This window comes from Marmota flaviventris, chromosome 17 (assembly GCF_047511675.1).
Source record: "Marmota flaviventris isolate mMarFla1 chromosome 17, mMarFla1.hap1, whole genome shotgun sequence".
In the NCBI taxonomy this organism is placed as follows: Eukaryota; Metazoa; Chordata; class Mammalia; order Rodentia; family Sciuridae; genus Marmota; species Marmota flaviventris.
Window position 1 is genome coordinate 34,301,226 of NC_092514.1, and position 18,727 is coordinate 34,319,952.

The 18,727-nt window shown below is 37.2% G+C and overlaps 1 non-coding gene across 1 annotated transcript; it reads left to right on the forward strand.

Annotated features, from left to right (window-relative positions):
* Positions 1-17,460: 17,460 nt before the first annotated feature.
* On the forward strand, positions 17,461-17,533 carry Trnag-acc (transfer RNA glycine (anticodon ACC)). The gene has a single exon. It is a non-coding gene; the product is annotated as a tRNA-Gly (tRNA).
* Positions 17,534-18,727: the final 1,194 nt, after the last annotated feature.

An 18,727-nucleotide genomic window follows, 5' to 3' on the forward strand; every position in this document is an offset into this window, starting at 1 on the left:
TTATTTATTTTCATTTATTAGTTCTGTGCTTGTCCCACTAAATTATAATCTCCATAAAGCCAGGATTCTTATTTGCCTCCATCACGATTGAATCAATAAATGAAACACTGCATACACCTGGAACTACTCAATAGACTTTTCCCACTGAAGCTTAGTTTTACAAACTAATTGAATTCATTTTCCATCAAAGCATCTATTTTTATTGATTAATGCAACCAATATTTTTGGAATATCAACTACATGCCGAGCAATGAGCTAGGTGCTGTGTATTTAAGAGGGAACAAGAAATAGCCCTTGGTCTCAAAGAGCTTATAAATCAAGGGTTGATTGGGGAGGGATACCTACATGGAAAAAGACCATTTATTCTTTGGAATTTGCTGGGGAATTAAGGAGAATACAGGGTCTCTCCTCTCAAGGGGCTTAATTTGTTCTGGGAGGGAGGATGAAAGATGTACATAGACAACTACAAATCCAGAAGAGAACACAAATAAGAAAAGCAAGCTCTTTACCAGTTATGGAAATCTAGAAGGCTAAGGGGAAGAGATGCTATTCAGTTTGAGGTATATAGAGAGACCAATGAGAGTTTGATAAATAGGCGGAAGTAAGAGAAGGGGAGAGGGCATTCCAGGCAGAGAGAATAGCAAGAGCCAAGGCACAGAAGTATGTGTGCCAGGAACAAGTAGACGTGTTTGGCTAAAGCACAGGAGACCAGTGAGAGCTTACGCTGGAAAGAGAGACTGGTCCCAAACTGGGTCAATTGGGTAAGAATACAAATGACCCAAATCTTGCCCATATTTCCTATAATTTAAGCAGTATCTCTCCCGTGAACTCAGAGAGACGGACACTTAAAGAAATCTGGTGACTCAGCAAGGCACTGGTAGAGCAGTATTGTTTTAACTGTCAGGATTTTGGGGAGGTTCCTGGCTTACCTCCCCAGCAGCAGGATAAGGCAACACCCATGAAGGGATAGCGTTCCTGATACATAATAGGGACGCTTCCCGTTTTAGCGTGTAAACAAATAATTGCCAGATTTTACATTTTGAGGGGCGAGGAGATTCAGGAGGGAGTTCTTTTCCTTTTGTTCCAAGGTATGGAAGAAATGAGTGTGTACTAATGAAAGGAGGAGGAGGAAACAGGAGGGGAACCAAAGAATGGAAAGAATAGGTCAGTTTGTTTGAGAAATGCTATGCTGAAGTATTTATTTGCAAAATTCCAGTTGCCATAGCAATTGGATGCTGCTCTTTCCACTGTTCCTCCTTTTATCCTGTGCGAAGCCTTTAAAGAAGTTATTTCCTAGGTAGATGCCGTCCTTTCCATTGATCTTAAAGAAGATACCTGCTTTTCCTTTTCCCTTTTTGCTATCCAAATCCAGCCACACATCTGGGAAGAACTGGATGATGCTGGCTATTTCAGGAGCTGGACCTTTGGATCAAAGGAGTATTATCAAATAGTCAGGTCTGAGTTGAAATAATCAGTTACTGTCTTTTGTGGCATCCTGGCATATAAATAAGTGATAAGCTTGGGGATTAAGTAGGTATAGAATGGCTTAAAAATAAAACCAAAACCTGCATGCAAGTTACAAACAATATAGTCAAAATTCTCTGAAACTCAAGGAGAGAATTAACCACATTAGGAGGGAGCAATAATAATCATGAGTATCATGCTATCTAATCCCACCAAATCCTCACAACAACCCTATGAGACAATCAAAGCTAATATTTACTGAGCACTTACTTTGTGCCAAGCACTCTAGAGACTATTATCTCATCCGAGCCCTCCTCACAACCACTTTTTTTTTTAAATAAAATGTGGCCTTTTTTTAAAAAAATAAAATCTTTATTTATTTATTTTTATGTGGTGCTGAGAATCGAACCCAGTACCTCACATGTGCAAGGCAAGCGCTCTACCACTGAGCTACAGCCCCAGCCCCCTCATAACCACTTTTGCTGTAGATATTTATACTCCTTATTTTAAGATTGAAAAAGGTGGGCTGGGGATGCAATTCAGTGGTGAACACACATTCAGCATGCCCAAGACCCTGGGTTCAATCCCCAGTACCCCCCCCCCAAAATTAAAAGAAGAACATAAATTTACAATTAATTGGATATATGTGCCAAGACACTGTCCTAAAACTTGACATGCATTTTCCCATGACAAACTTCTGAACTAGGTCTGTATTTTCCTGAGGGTCAGAGAGATTAAATAGCTTGCTCAAGTCTACATGGGTAAGAAGCAGCTGAAGCAAGATTCAGAACTAGATTTTCTTATTCCAAAGCTCATAAGCTTAAGTACTCCAAAGATAGAAAAGAAAGTTCAGAGAGTCTAAGAGACGTGTTCAAAGTTTCACAGCCAGTATGTCACAGACTAATATCTGAGTCCAGAACTGAGCTTAGAACTGTCTGAGCCTAGAACTGAAGTGGTGTGTGTGTGTGTGTGTGTGTGTGTGTGTGTGTGTTGGGGGGGTACTCAGGATTGAACCTGGGTCTCCCACATGCTAGACACACATTACACACTAAGGACATTATCAGTTCCCTTTTAAAAAATTCATTTTGAGGGCTGGGGTTGTGGCTCAGTGGTAGAGAGATTGCCTCGCACGTGTGAGACCCTGGGTTCGATCCTCAGCACCAAATAAAAATAAATAAACAAAATTAAGATATTGTGCCCATGTACAACTAAACAAATATATATATATATTTAAACATTTTTATTTATTTATTTTTTAGTTTTCGGCGGACACAACATCTTTGTATGTGGTGCTGAGGATCGAACCCGGGCCGCACGCATGCCAGGCGAGCGCGCTACCACTTGAGCCACATCCCCAGCCCTAAACAAATATTTTTAAAAAATTTATTTTGAGGGTCAGGGTTGTGGCTCAGTGGTAGAGTGCTTGCCTAGCAGGCGCGAGGCACCGGGTTTGATCCCTGGCACCATATAAAAAGAAACAAATAAAAAAAAAGGTATGGTGGCCATCTACAACTAAAAAAAAAAAAAAAAATATATATATATATATATATATATATATATATATATATAAATTTTTTATTTAGAGAAAAATATGTAAAGTTTTTTTTTTCTTTTCTTTTCTTTTTTTTTTTTAAATTAGAGATAGACTCTAGTTATGTTGCCTAGCCTGGCCTTGAACTTGTTGTGGTCCTTCTGCCTTAGCCTCCCAAGTAGTCAGGATTATAGGAGTGCACCACTATACCCAGTAAAATATTGACATTTTGTAATATGAAAAATTTAAAAAAAATTAGTCTTCTCATCTAAAGTTAATTCTGAAAGCAAAGCAATCTAATAGGGCTTTATTTTATTGTGGTCTTTAGATAAAGTTACTTCGGATGTTAGTCTGTAAATCACTAGCCAGATAAAGATGCCCTTACTTTTTTTTTGAGATGCAGCCGGGCACTTTGTTGCATGCCTGTAATCCCAGCTGCTTGGGAGGCTGAGGCAGGAGGATCGTAACTTCAAAGCCACCAATGGCGAGGCACTGAGCAACTCAGTGAAACCCTGTCTCTAAAAAAATACAAAATAGGGCGGGGGATGTGCCTTAGTGGTCAAGTGCCCCAAGTTCAATCCCTGGTACCAAAAAAAAAAAAAGATTGGGTCTTGTTATGTTGACCAGGTTGGCCTTAAACTTCTGGGCTCAAGTGATCCTCCTGCCTCAGCCTCCCAAATAGCCATGACTACAGACCCACAGCTCAGTGGTAGAGCACTTGCCTCATATGCACAATACCCTGGGTTTGATCCCCAGTACCACACATCAAACCAAACAAACAATGTTCACAGGCAATGAAAACAAAATAGATATAGCAAACTACATCAAAATTAGGGGATCCAAGGACATAATTAAGTGAAAAGGCAACCCATAGAATGTGGGGAAATATTTGCAAATCATATAGCTGGTTAGGGATTAACACCTGGAATATATAAAGAATACCTACAACTCAATAACAACAATAACAACCACAAAACCTAGGTCAGGGCTGCAGGAGTAGCTCAGTGGAAGAGTGCTTTCCTAATATTCATGAGGCCTTGGGTTTAGTCCCTGGCATCCTCACCTCCAGATTGAAAAAAAAAAAGAAAAGAACTTAGACAGTTTTGGGCTACTGTAACAAAATATCTTAGACTGGGTAATTTATAAACAAGATTAATTTATTGCTTATAGTTTTGAAATCTGAGAAGTTCAAGATCAAAGTGTCAACAGATTTGGTACCTGGCAAGGGCCCTATTCCTCATCGATGGTGCCTTCCATGTACTCATATGGCATGAGGGTAAAAAGCTCCATTAGCCCTATTTCATAAACATACTAATCCTATTCACAAGGGCTCCACTCTCATGACCTAGAAATCTCCCTAAGATACCACTTTTTTTTTTTTTTTTTGTACCAGGAATTGAACTCAGGGGCACTAAACCACTGAGCCACTTCCCCAGCCCTATTTTGTATTTTATTTAGAGACAGGGTCTCACTGAGGTGCTTAGCGCCTGGCTTTTGCTGAGGCTGGCTTTGAACTCGAGATCCACTTTTTTTTTTTTTTTAAATATCTACTTTTAAGTTTTAGTTAGACACAATATCTTCACCTTACATTTATGTGGTGCTGAGGATCGAACCCAGCGCCTCGTGCATGCCAGGCGAGCACTCCACCACTGAGCCACAACCCCAGCCCAAGATCCACTTCTTAATACCATCACTTGGGGATTAGTTTTCAACATATTAATTTTCTGAAGGTGGGGCGACACATGCATTCTAACCATTACAGACATATATTCCTCCCCTCTAGAGGGCCTGGTAGTAGCAATAATCCAATAGCAATGAGATCAGTAAGTACCCATATCTCCATTTCTACTTATTTATTTATTTGGTATTAGGGATTGAACAAAGAGGTGCTTAATCACTAAGCTATATCCTCAGTCCTTTTTATTTGGAGAGAGGGTCTTGCTAAGTTACTTAGGGCCTTGCTAAATTGCTGATGTTGGCCTCAATTTGTGATCCTCCTGACTCAGCCTCCTAAATTGTTAGGCTTATAGGCATATGCCACCACACTTAACCATATCTTCAATTCTAAATACAGTACTCTCTGTTAACCAAGATATCAGGGATACTATGAGTAACAGCTTATTCCAGAGATGGGATATGGGAAGCACTACTACTCAAAAAATTGTGGGGACATGTCAAAAGGACACAGAAGCCAACTGTAAGGTGCTAAATCTGGGTCAATTAGGGCATCAAAATACATATATTGGGGCTGGGATTGTGGCTCAGTGGCAGAGTGCTTGCCTCGCATGTATGAAGTACTGGGTTCAATCCTCAGCACCACATAAAAAAATAAATAAAATAAAGGTATTGTGTCCATCTACAATTAAAATAAATAAATAAATATATCTCTGGGTTTGGTGGTACATGCCTGTATACCCAGCGGCTCAGGAGGCTGAGACAGGAGATCGTGAGTTCAAAGCCAGCCTCAGCAGAAGCGAGACGCAACTCAGTGACACCCTGTCTCTAAATAAAATACAATGGGGCTGGGGTTGTGGCTCAGCGGTAGAGCGCTCACCTAGCACCTGCTAGACCCTGGGTTCGATCCTCAGCACACACAAAAATAAATAAATAAAATAAAGGTATTGTGTCCAACTATAACTAAAGTAAATAAATAAATAAATAAAAATTAAACAAAACAAATAGAGCTGGGGATGTGGCTCAGTGGTTTAGTGCTCCTGAGTTCAATTCCTAGTAACCACCCCCCAACTTAAATAAATAAATATATCAATGGGTTATATAAAATAAGAATCCATGAGTCCCTACTGATATAAGTAAATAACTGAATAGTAAATGGGAAGACTAGAAAGATTTCTTTACAATCAAATACTAATGAATAAATGCAGAAAGAATTCTGAAATTAGAAAGCCACCATTTGGAAATCATCATATTAAATCAGTCAAGAAACATTGTAGATGCTAAAACTAGTGGGTGAAAATTTGATGAGGAACAGGATATCTACATAGTCTCAAAATATCTCCTCACAAAATAGTTAATAATTATAAAGTGAAATGGAGGAACTTTATAGTGGAGACACCTGGCGGATGCACCTTAACCAAGACATCAGTTAACATCGGCACTTAGTGGGACCAATTGAAATTGCACCACCCAATAAGATGCAATAAGAAAAGGAGAACATCACTTCTGTCATAATCTTTCCAGAATGTCTAATCATGAGATCATCAGAAAAAAACAAATTAAGCAATATTCTATAAAACAACTGGCCTGTAACCTTCAAAAGTATAAGGAATTGAAAGTCATGGAAAGATTGAGGAAATAGTATTCTAGATTAAAAGACATAATTAATGTAACATGATTTTTTTTGGTACCAAGGATTGAACCCCAGGGGTCCTTAACTACTGAGCCCCCCATTTTAAAATATATTTTTAGTTGTCAATGAACCTTTATTTTATTTATCTATTTTTATATGGTTCTGAGAATTGAACCTAGTATTTCACACATGCCAGGCAAGCACTCTACCACTGAGCCACAACCCTAGCATCCCCAGCCCTTTTTTGAATTTAATTTAGAGACAGGTTCTCACTGAGTTGCCTAGAGCCTGGCTAAATTGCTGAGGCTGGCTTTGAATTTGCAATCCTACTGCCTGCCTCAGCCTTCTGAGGAGCTGATATTACAGGCATGTGCCACTGCATCCAGCTATAACATATGATCTTGAATAGAATCCTATAGCTACAAAGGACATTATTGGATCAGTGGGAAAACAGGAATAAAGTGATAATAATGTATCAGCATTAATTTCCTAAAAAAAAATTTTTTTTTAATACTAGGGATTAAACCCAGGAGCGCTTGCCACTGAGTTTCAGACCCAGCCTTTTTTATTTTTTGAGACAGGGTCTCATGAAATTGCCCAGACTGGCATTGAATTTGTGGTCCTCCTGCCTCAGTCTCTGGAATCGCAGGGATTCTGGTGTGCACCACTGCATCTGGCTAATTTCCTGACTTTGATGGTTGTAATTGTGGTTATATGTGAGAATATTCATGTTTGTAGGAATTACACTCTAAAGTATTTGTGAGTAATAGGGTATAATGCTATCAACTCTCACATGGATTGAGGTGTGGGGTAGATTTATTTATATTATTCTTTTTTTGGCACCAGGGATTAAACCCAGGGGCACTTAACCACCAAGCCACATTCCCAGCCGTTTTAATATTTTGTTTAGAGACAGGGTCTTGCTGAGTTACTTAGGGCCTTGCTAAATTGCTGAAGCTGGCTTTGAACCCCTGATCCTCCTGCCTCAGCCTCCTGAGCTGCTGGGATTATAGGTGTGTGCCACCATGCCCAGCAATTTATTTGTATTATTCTTGCAAAAAAAAAAATGATGTTAAATACGTGACTCATTAGAATACTGTTATTAATCAATAACATCTTTGTATGTATGAGATATTAATACCCAGTATATTTTCTGATCCTAGTCTATGGGCATGACATCAAATAATCTCTATTTAGCAGTGTGACAGAAACCCTATTAGTTGCCAACCCAACTGTCGTTCCCTCTTCCCGTTTTTTAAAAAATATTTTTTAGTTGTCAATGAACCTTTATTTTGTTTATTTATATGAGGTGCTGAGAATCAAACCCAGTACCTCATACATACTAGGCAAGTGCTCTACCACTGAGCCACAATCTCAGTCCCCTTTCCATTGTTTTTTGCTAACAGAATTCCAGTTTTCTTGAGATATGGATATCTGGACCTTCCTACCTCCAGGAGGTGAATTTTTCCTGGTCTAAGCTAGTCATGGTTTAAGCATGAATATGTGCTATAATTCTGGATAATGATACATGAAAGCAGGTGTGCTGGGGTTGGGGCAATATTCAGCAATACTCTATAAAATAACTGGCCTGTAACCTTCAAAAGTATAAAGAATTGAAAGTCAATTGAAAGTTTTGGGAAAGATTTTCCTTGCTAATATTAAGACACCCACAACATTGGAATGGTTCCTCTTCTATTTGATGTGGTCATGTCTACAAATGATTCCTGGAACTTCAGCAGTCATCTTGAAACCATTAGGAGACAAGCCTGAGGACAAGAGCCAATACATCGAAGAGGATAGAGTAGAAAAATAATCTACATCTGTGAAAATGTAATTTCTGGCTACCATCCCATCTCCTGCCCCTTTGGGAGATAATGTATTTTCCTTATCATTTAAATAATTTGAACTTGAGCTTTCTGCTAGTTGCACCCAAAAACAACCTGGGCAAGACAGTCAAGGGAAAGTTTTAGTTCACAAATTTTTCTGAGATAGATCTAGTTTTTCTTAGAAAAATAGCCCTCTTCCTTGATAGTCAATATGTACCCGATTTCCATGGATCTGGACAGAGTTTGAACTTAAGGAAGAAGATAGTGAGTCAAAAACTTAGTTAGCTCACATATGAAGCTTGACACAATTTTTCTAAAAACCTAATGGTATTGCACTGGCTGGGAGAAAAGCCTTTGACCACCATCTGGACTGTTCTGCTTGATGTATTACAAAAATTTCCTAAAGATTTATATGGATAGCCATGGGCAGTGGTGCACACCTATAATCCCAGGGGCTTGTGAGGCTGAGACAGGAGGATCGGCAAGTTCAAAGCCAGCCTCAATAACGGCAAGGTGCCAAGCAACTCAGTGAGATCTTGTTGCTAAATAAAATACAAAATAAGGCTGGGGATATGGCTCAGTGGTCGAGTGCCCCTGGGTTCAATCCCTGGTACCAAAACAAGAGAAGATTTATATGGAACATTCCATTCTTTGGCATAATACAAATGATATATACTGTTCTTTACTCTTTCTGATTCCTGTACCCAGTGACTAACTTTAACATAAGGATCAAGCAATAAAAATTTTGTGAACATCTCTGTTAACTGCATACTAAATAGGTTAACATTGACTAGACAAATCCCTATCTTACCCTCCTTCTTTGTTGTACACTAAAATATTTTTAAAGACTTAGTGTTTTTGCCTTACTTATTTTATTTTTTTATAGCACTGGGAATAGAACCCAGAGCTTCATGCATGCCAGCTAATGTAACTCTGAGCTTATTTCTGCTGGGAATAAAAATTGTCATTTTAAATAATTTTTATAATTATTATTTGTTTTTAATAATTATCATTCGGTTTATCAGATTTTCTATTTTACAATTTCTGACCTTTTAGTGTTCTTTAGGTCACATGACCATTCTTGGAATAAGAAAAATGAGGCGGTTGGGGGATGGGAGTGTAGGTCAGTGGGAGAGTCTTTGTCTAGCACATGTGAGACCCTAGGTTTGATTTGCAGCAATGCAAAAAAAAAAAAAAAAAAAAAAAAGTTAAAGGACTAGACTTCTTATTTGCTATATAGCCTTAAACAAATTACATTGAAGACCTAATTTGGTAGCTTTTATTAAGTAAGGGAGATATAATACTAAAATATTACCTCTTTATCATCTTATATAACTTCATGTAGAATTTGAATATCATAATTTTTAAAACTAGTTCCTTATTACAACACTTCAAGAGGTAATAATGAAGAAGTGCATTTGGCTTTGGAGTTGAGTAGATTTGTGTTTAAATCCCATGTCTACTACTTTGATAGATCAGAGAGGTAACATCACTTGCCTAAAATCAGAAGGATTTTAGGCAAGTGATGTTACCTCTCTGATCTTCAATTTCTTTATCTAACGAGATTCCCCAGCCTATAGTTGATTCTCATTATTTCCAGGTTCTGTATTTGCGAATTTGCCTACTTACTATAATTTATCTGTAACCCTAAAATCAACACTTGTGGCACTTTTGTGTAATTCCCTGGACATATGTCAAGCAGTGAAGAATATGAGTTACCCAAAGTACATGTTCCCAGCTGAGATTGTACAAGGCAATCTCTGCCTATCTTTGTTTCAGTTCTCATACTGTAACAAACATTTTTTGAGGTCTATTTAGCAGCATATTTTATTTTTGTTTTTTGCATTTTGTGCTGTTTTGGATTTTTTTTTTTTTATGTACCAGGGATTGAACACAGAGGCACTTTACCCCTTATTCATAGCCCCAGCCCTTTTTATATTTTATTTTGAGACAGAGTCTTGCTAAGTTGCCTAGGGCCTTGCTAAGTTGCTAAGGCTGACTTTGAACTTGTGATCCTCTGTCTCCATCTCTGGAGCCGCTGTGATTACAGGTGTATGCCACCGTGTCCAGCTGGATATGGTTTTGCTATTTAAAATAGCACCCAAGGGTATTCTTGAAGTTATGACTATTGTTCCTAAGAGCAAAAAAAGGTGATAAAGAAAATACATGTTAGATAAGTTTTATTCAGATATGAGTTATATTGCTGTTGGCTATGAGTTCAACGTTAAGGAATCAACAATATATTTTAAATACAGTGTCTCTGTTCAGTGGATGTAAATATTGTGACGAGAGGCTCTCAATAAAGTAACCTTGTGTTTACTGAGGATTGAACTCAGGGGCACTAGGCCACTGGGCCCCATCCCCAACCCTATTTTGTATTTTATTAGAGATTGGATCTCACTGACTTGCTTAGCACCTCTCTGTTTGCTGAAGCTGGTTTTAAACTCCCGATCCTCCTGCCTCAGCCTCTGGCGCTGCTGGAATTCAGGCATGTGCCACCACGCCAGGCTTATATTTTCCATAGGAACAATAGTTTGGTATTCACTAATTCAGTGGTTGCAGTCACTTTTATTAAACATAACTACCATAAATAAAAAGAATTAATTGAATCCTGTAGGTTTGTAACTGAACCATTGAATGCAGATGTTCAGCACTGCAACTGGTACATGGAAGGTAAGAGCTATGTTGAGTGGAGTTAAGAGTAAGACTCATTCTGGATATATTCTTATTAGTTTGATTTTAATAGTTATCTAGGTGCTCATACATGGTTCAGAGTTGGAGTATATTTAAATGAAAGTCATGAAGATCTAGAAACTTCACAACAAAACTCTCAGGCTAAGCCACTGGCTGGATTTCCCTTGAGAAAGCTTCAAATAGACCATTTCCTTGCAAATAACAGTTTACTTTCACAAAAATAGATGACCTAGCTCATGATCATAATTAGCTTTCTGGAATTGAATGACAATTGCAAATGAGTGACTATCATTCTCTCCTTTCACTCTCCTAAACTGATTTGGTGTTCCTACTCCTCTTCCTCAGGACAAGCATTGTAATAGTAAAAATGTCACATTTTGTTGATTATTGCATATATGTTTATGTAATATCATAATAGGGCAAGTATCTTAAAAATGAAATAAAATGAATTTTTGCAAGCGGTTCAGGAAAGAAATCCCTTTTTTCTCATATTGAAGATCCTGAAAAAAAAGACCAAACAATAAAGTTAAATAAAGTGACAGACCAGAGAAAGACCTGTGTGGCTGGGAATAAACTGGAGTAGGAACAGTGGTGCTTAAACATGCCTTTCCATAAGAGATTGCACTGTACTTTCAATTACCCAAGGCTCTGAGCTTTTTTCTACTTTATGGTTTTTTACATATGCCATTTTCTTTTCCTGGAATACGCCTCTCCATCCTTCTCCTAACTCTCCCTGCCCTTTGCTTTTCCCACCCCCAACAGAGAGATCATGTTTGACTAACCTCTTCCTACCCTAACCTCCCCCACCCCATTCTCTTTCATAGCATTCTTACTTTCCTCCATAGCACTCATCACAATCTGCAATTATAGGTCTATTTGTTTATGTATTTGTCTTTCCCACTAGGCTGTCAGCCCTATGCAAGCAGGGACCAGATCTGTTTTGTTCTCCACTGTAAACCCAGCGCCTAATTCAGTGCTGCATGTATAGCAGGTTCTTACATAAATATTAACTGAAGGAATAAATGGATGAATAAAATGTTGTTTGGCACATAGTACTCTAGTAAAGGATAGCTTGGACTGGAAATGGATGTTATGAACAATACTTTAATAGTTGGTGTTTGGTATATTTCTTTAGTTATTTTTTTGTTGTTAAGAGATTAAATCCAGGGCCTTGTTCAGGCTAAGCATGTGCTCTACCATTGAATGACACCTCCATCCCTTGATGCTGGGTTTAAACATCCTTTATTCCTCCCTGTCTCTACTCTCACCATCAAGTAGCCTTTGTCTAGCACATCTAATTTTATAGAGCTAAATCCTAATCTCTATAAATTTGAAGACTACTTTTGGGAATAGATAGATGAACCAAGACTGATTCAATTTACAGGATTTTAGGCTTAAAAGTTCTTATTGAAATAGAGTTTGATTTCATATTATTTTGGAGTAACTCCAGGCATTCACTATTCAATGTGAACAATTCAATATTATTCTGGAGTAACTCCAAGGCATTCACCATTCAAAGGAAAAGACATTTGTTTTGTTTTGCTAGAACTAAAACTATATGAAAGACACTGCTGCTTTTAAATACAATTTTGTGAATTTTAGGCATCCAACAATGGGTATTGCTTTTGGTATTGATACATTCTTTTTATTCTTATTGATATCCTATAAACTTTGTGCTATCTATTTTAATTAATGGTTTACTTTTTCTAATTGTAGAAACAAGCATGTTATTTGTACACATTCTGGATAATGCAGTTAAGATGAAAGAGAAAAAAAAGAAAGAAACAAAAGAAGGACTGAGAGTGTAGCTCAGTGGTATACCCTTGGTCAGCCTTGGTAAGTAGTCAACCTTGTTTGTATGCATTATAATAGTTATCATATGCACACATATGTAATATCTATTATTTATTGAGTATACCAGGAACCTTGATTTCCTTTTTATACATATTATCTCTTGCAATCATCTCAGTATAGTTCTATGAGAAGACATCATTCTCACTTTACAAATGAGCAAAGAGGCTGACAGTATAATTTATTTGCCTAAGATCGCTTAGTTAGTAAATGGTAGATCTGAGATGCAAATCTAGATCTGATTCTACTCCACAGTCTCATATGCCATATGATTATACTGCATTTCTATGTTTTAAATCAAGTTAGAATTATCATCAAAATGGTTTTATCCTGCTTTTTAAAAATTTTTGATAATATTTTCTTGGGGCTGGGGCTGTGGCTCAGTGGTAGAGTGCTTGCCTGGCATGTGTGAGGCACTGGGTTCAATCCTCAGCACCACATACAAAAATAAGCAAATAAAGTAAAATCATGCTGTCCATCTACAACTACAAATAATAATAATAATAATAATAACTTCTTATAACAATTCACATCTTTTACTAATCTTATTTTTTTTTTAAAGAGAGAGTGAGAGAGAGAGAGAATTTTAATATTTATTTATTTTTTAGTTTTCGGCGGACACAACATCCTTGTTTTGTATGTGGTGCTGAGGATCGAACCCGGGCCGCACGCATGCCAGGCGAGCGTGCTACCACTTGAGCCACATCCCCAGCCCTTACTAATCTTATTTTAATGTTTTATGATGTTCCATGAAATTACTAAAATAATAAGTGAACAAATGAAATGTTTATTACACATTATTCTGGCAAAGGATAGATTGGATAGACATTCTGATGCTTCAGATTATTTTTGTTCTTTTTGGTATGTGGTTCTGGGGAGGGATTGAACCCAGAGTTGCTCTACCACTGAGCTATATCTCTAGCTCTTTTTTTTTTTCTTTTTTAATTTTGGTTGTTGATAGACATTTAATTAATTAATTAATTAATTTTTTATGTGGTCCTTAGGATTGAACCCAGTGCTTTACACACGCTAGGCAAGCATTCTACTACTGAGCCCCAGCACCAGCCCCTCTTTTTATTTATTTAATTTTTTAATACCTTTATTTTATTTTTATGTGGCTCTGAGGATTGAACCCAAGGCCTCTCACATGCTAGATGAGCATTCTATCTCTGAGCCACAACTCCAGCCCCCTCTTTGTATTTTTTGGTACTCTGGATTTAACCCAAGAATGCTTAACCACTTAGGTACATTCCCAGCCCTTTTTATTCTTTATTTTGAGACAGGGCCTCTCTAAGCTGCTTAGGGCCTCACTACATTGCTGAGGCTGGCCTTGAACTTGCAATTCTCCTGCATCAGCCTCCTGTGTTGCTGGGATTATAGGTATGCACCACTACACCCAGTTTATCATCTTATTTTCTTAATCATTTTTTGTATTCTATGTGATTTTATCTTTTTCTTATCTTCTTACTATATGAACTATGTTTTCTTGCTTTTTTAAAGAATGCATCTCTCTTTTTAAAATGCTTTTATTTATTTATTTATTTATTATTATTTTTTAATGTGGTGCTGAGGATCAAACCCAGTGCCAAGTATCGTGCAAGGCAAGCGATCTACCACTGAGCTACAACCCCAACCATGTGTTCTTGGTTTTTAAAGCTTTGGAAATTATACATCCTGTTTTTATTCTAAAAGTATTTACCTTTAAATAAATGTTTTTTTTAAAAGCCTCACCTTATTTTCAATATCACAACGAAATAATAGCTCTTTATTTCTTCTGATTTTGATAGGGTATTTACCATACTTTTATTTATCCATATTCTTTACTTCCCACTCCCCCATCCTCTCAGTTTGATTTCGTTTATGCTATTTGTCCTTTTAGACCTTGATTATTCTTCTTGGGAAAAAGACATTTCTTTTCTTTTTTCTTTTTTTTTACATTATTTTTTCTTACAAAAGTTATTTTAGACACTTAAGTAAAGTCTTATTATGCATGAATCCTTTAGGCCATGACTTCTCTCTTTTTTTCTTGAATTCTCAGTCAGCAGAAGTATATATATTTGCGTAATCTTTTCTTTTAGAATAGATAGCCTGTGTGGTATCATTTGTACCATTCTTATTTTTGAGGTTTTTATAATAATACGGCTGCATGTTGAATTCTTAAATGATAAACATTTACCCTCCGAATTCGGTAGGGTATGCTCTATTGATGAGTTTTATAAAACTTCAGAATCCTGAGGTTAGTTTGATTTTTGTTCCTTGGAGATTTATTTTTCCTTTCCTTTTCCTGCCTGGATTCTTAAAGGTTTTTTTTTTTTTTTCCATTATTTTTGAAATGCTTTAAAAAAAAAATTCCTGACTAGTCTAGGTTAATGTTGATTTATTTCCATTCATTTGGCCAGCAAGCTTAAGTTTTAAGAAATTTGTTTAATTAGTGATTCTATTCCTACTCTGTTTCCACTTCTGAGATTCCTAATGCTTCATTCAATTCACTCAACACATACTTTTTTGAGCAACTACTCTATGCTAGGCATTTTTTTGGATACTGGGGACCCATCATTAGGAACAAAAATGCATTTTTTATTGGATCTTCTGAATCTGTTCTCCATATCACATGTTTGTTCTGATTTTTAAAAAGGACCTCATTCTTTGAATAATTGCATCCTTTCATAATCCTGTGATTTTTCTCCATTTGCTTACTTAACATAGAGAAGTCTTCTATACTTGTATAGCTTTGGTTAACAAGTAAGAATTACTTAAGCTGGCGTGGTGGTGCATGCCTGTAATCCCAGCTGCTCAGGAGGCTGAGGCAGGAGGATGGCAAGTTCAAAGCCAGCCTCTGCAAAAGTGAGGCGCTAAGCAACTCACTGAGATCCTGTCTCTAAATAAAATACAAAAAAAAAAAAAGGCTGGGATGTGACTCCGTAGTTGAGTGCCCCTGAATTCAATCCCCAGTACCAAAAAAAAAAAAAAAAAAAAAGAATTGCTTAAGAATTACTTAAGTATTAGAATTTCAGTTCTGTTAGAGACTGTAATTGTTCTAAGTGCATCCCTCATCTGCCCTCACTTAAGTCTTCAATTCTAGAGAAAGGGGATGTTCATGGAATTCTATTGGAACGATAAAATATTTTACAGAAGTGGAATCTTGACCTGTCCTCACCTTCTAATTGGCCCTTTCTATATTCCAACTGCAGAAATTCCTCAAAGTTTCTGGCATATGAAAGGTTTTTCCTTTATTTTGTTTCTTTGATGATTTCAATGTGAATTTAGAATGAGACAATTTAGAAGCTTGTCCTCAAAAAGACTTCTTATTTTAAAAACCCCAAACTAACCTTCCCCCCCCACACCCCTATGTTAAGAAGGTTAGGGAAAAAATGCTCAAGACTCATAATTACATGTAGTTTAAAATTTTTTCACAAAAGGTCTCAAATTCCTTGGGAAGCTACATGGTCTAGTGGGAGTTGGGAGAATGAAGTTTGATTGTGACATGTAATTTTACTGTGGCTTTGAATGAACTATTTGAACTTCAGGTTCTCTAATCTCAGCTCTTCTTACGTCATAGTGTGACAAGGAAAGCACCAGTTTAAAAAAAAAAAAATGTAGAAGCCTTTGAACTGTTCAAAGATAGACACTAAGGAAATCTGAGGCCTTTTTGTTATTGTTTGAATGCTATTATAGCTTTGAGCACTTTCAATCTAGCCCAGAGAGTGTCTGCTTGAGGGATAGAAATGAGGCCTGGTTGCTGGGAAGCTGGATATGCAAACCAGTTCTGAAGTGTAGTCGGGGGACACTATAGCTTTGGACACTGTCATGTTGTATGCAATTCAAGAGAGTGGCAAACACAGTCCTACTTTTCTGTTAGTTCAAATTACTATGCCAGGTTTATCTGAAATTAGTTTGCCTTCCCTCTTTTCATGGAAATGAAGGCCTCTGGGTGGGTTAATTATGCCTTCGTAAACAACTTTTGTACTTCTGGCCAGCAAAGGCAGCAGATGTTGTCTATTTTTGAAGGATGATTTTAAAGTGTGCAAAAGGAAACATCCCTATGGTTATCTTAGAAGTTTAAAGAAAGTATCTTATGGCCTTAGGCAAAACTTTTCAGGTTCTACCCCCTTTTATACTATTAATCCTTCCTATAGTTCATAATTCAATTTCTTTTTGAAATTTCTGGAAGATTCAGTATGAAATTTTCTTAACCATGGGAAAAAAATATTGTTTTCACTAAGATCCATGACACTGCAGCTGTTTCTGTGCTACAGAGATAAATGGCACTCTATGTCCTTAGATGAGGGACTTATTTTTTTTTTAAGTAATGGAAATAAAATTAAGAATTTCTTTTTTCTGTACCACGTTGTTGCAAATGCATCACTCTTGTAACCCACAGGCCAAAACAGAATAGGGAACCTATTCAATCCTTTTCAATACACTCAACAATGTACCAGACACTGCAACAGAAGCTAGATATACATCAGTAAACAGGACATAGTTTCTGTCCTTTTGGAACTTCAAATCAAGTGGGGAGAACTAATACATTAATTGGGATAAGATGCTATGAAGGAAAGGTATAGGATAAAATAACTGCATATAATAAATAGTAAGAGAAGAGAGATCTACTTATATAGGTCAGGGAAGAAAAGACTCAACCTAACCTAGAAGCAAGGCATGGTAGTGTGTGCCTGTAATCTCAACACCATGTGAACTGAGGCAGGAGATTCATTTGAGCCAACGAGTTCACAACTATCGTGTGCAACATAGAGAGTTCCCATTTCAAAAAAGACAAAATCAAAGGTTGTGGTTGTGGCTCAGTGGTAGAGTGCTCACCTACCATGTGCGAGGCCCTGGGTTCAATCCTCAGCACCACATATAAATAATAAATTAAATAAAGCTATTGTGTCCAACTACAACAACAACAAAAAAAATTTAAAAAAAACCTAAATAAACAAAATAAAGGTATTGTGTCCATCTACAATTTAAGATATTAAACAAAATTCAAGCCTTAGGATGAGAAAGAACCTACTATGGGAAGAGCAAGGGAGAAATATAAATATTACAAACAGAATGTGCTAAGGTTTTTTTTTTGTTGTTGTTGTTGTTGTTTTGTTTTTGTTTTATGGTGATAGAGATTGAACCCAGTGCCTCACATATGCTAGGCAAGTAAGTGTTCTACCACTGAACTATATTCCCAGCTCTTTTGGTACTAGGGATTGAACCCAGGAGTGCTTTACTACTGAGCCACAGCCCCAGTTCTTTTTATTTTTTATTTTGAGACTAGATCTTGCTAAATTGCCCAGGCTGGCCTGGAACTTGTGATCCTCCTGCCTCAACCTTCCAAGTAGTTAGTGTTTGCTTTTTTTTTTTTTTTTTTCCCCATGGTACTGGGGATTGAACACAAGGGCATTTTACCACTGAACTACATTCCTAGACCCTTTTATTTTTATTTTTTTGCAGGGGGGTGGGTACTAGGGATTGAATTCAGGGGCATTCAACCACTGAAATCACATCCCCTGCCCTATTTTATTTAGAGACAGAGTCTCACTGAGTTGCTTAGCACCTTGCCATTGCTGAGGCAGGCTTTGAACTCGAAATTCTCCTGTCTCAACCTCCCAAACTGTTGGGATTACAGGCATGTACCACCATACCTGGCTCCCAGCCTTTTTATTTTATTTATTTATTTATTTATTTTTAAAACTTTTTTATTATTAGTTGTTCAAAACATTACAAAGCTCTTGACATATCATATTTCATACATTTGATTCAAGTGGATTATGAACTCCCATTTTTACCCCATATACAGATTGCAGAATCACATCAGTTACACATCCATACCAGCCCTTTTTATTTTGAGACAGGTTCTCACTAAATTGCTGAGGCTGGCCTCCAACTTGCGATCCTCCTGCCTCAACCTCCTGAACTACTGGGATTATAGGCATGTGACCCTGTGCCAGTCACAATGTTCACTCTTCTTTAAAAAATCTTTATTTTCTTCTTATTATTCTTTTTTATGTGGTGCAGAGGATCAAACCCAGTGCCTCACACGTGCTAGGCAAGTGCTCTACC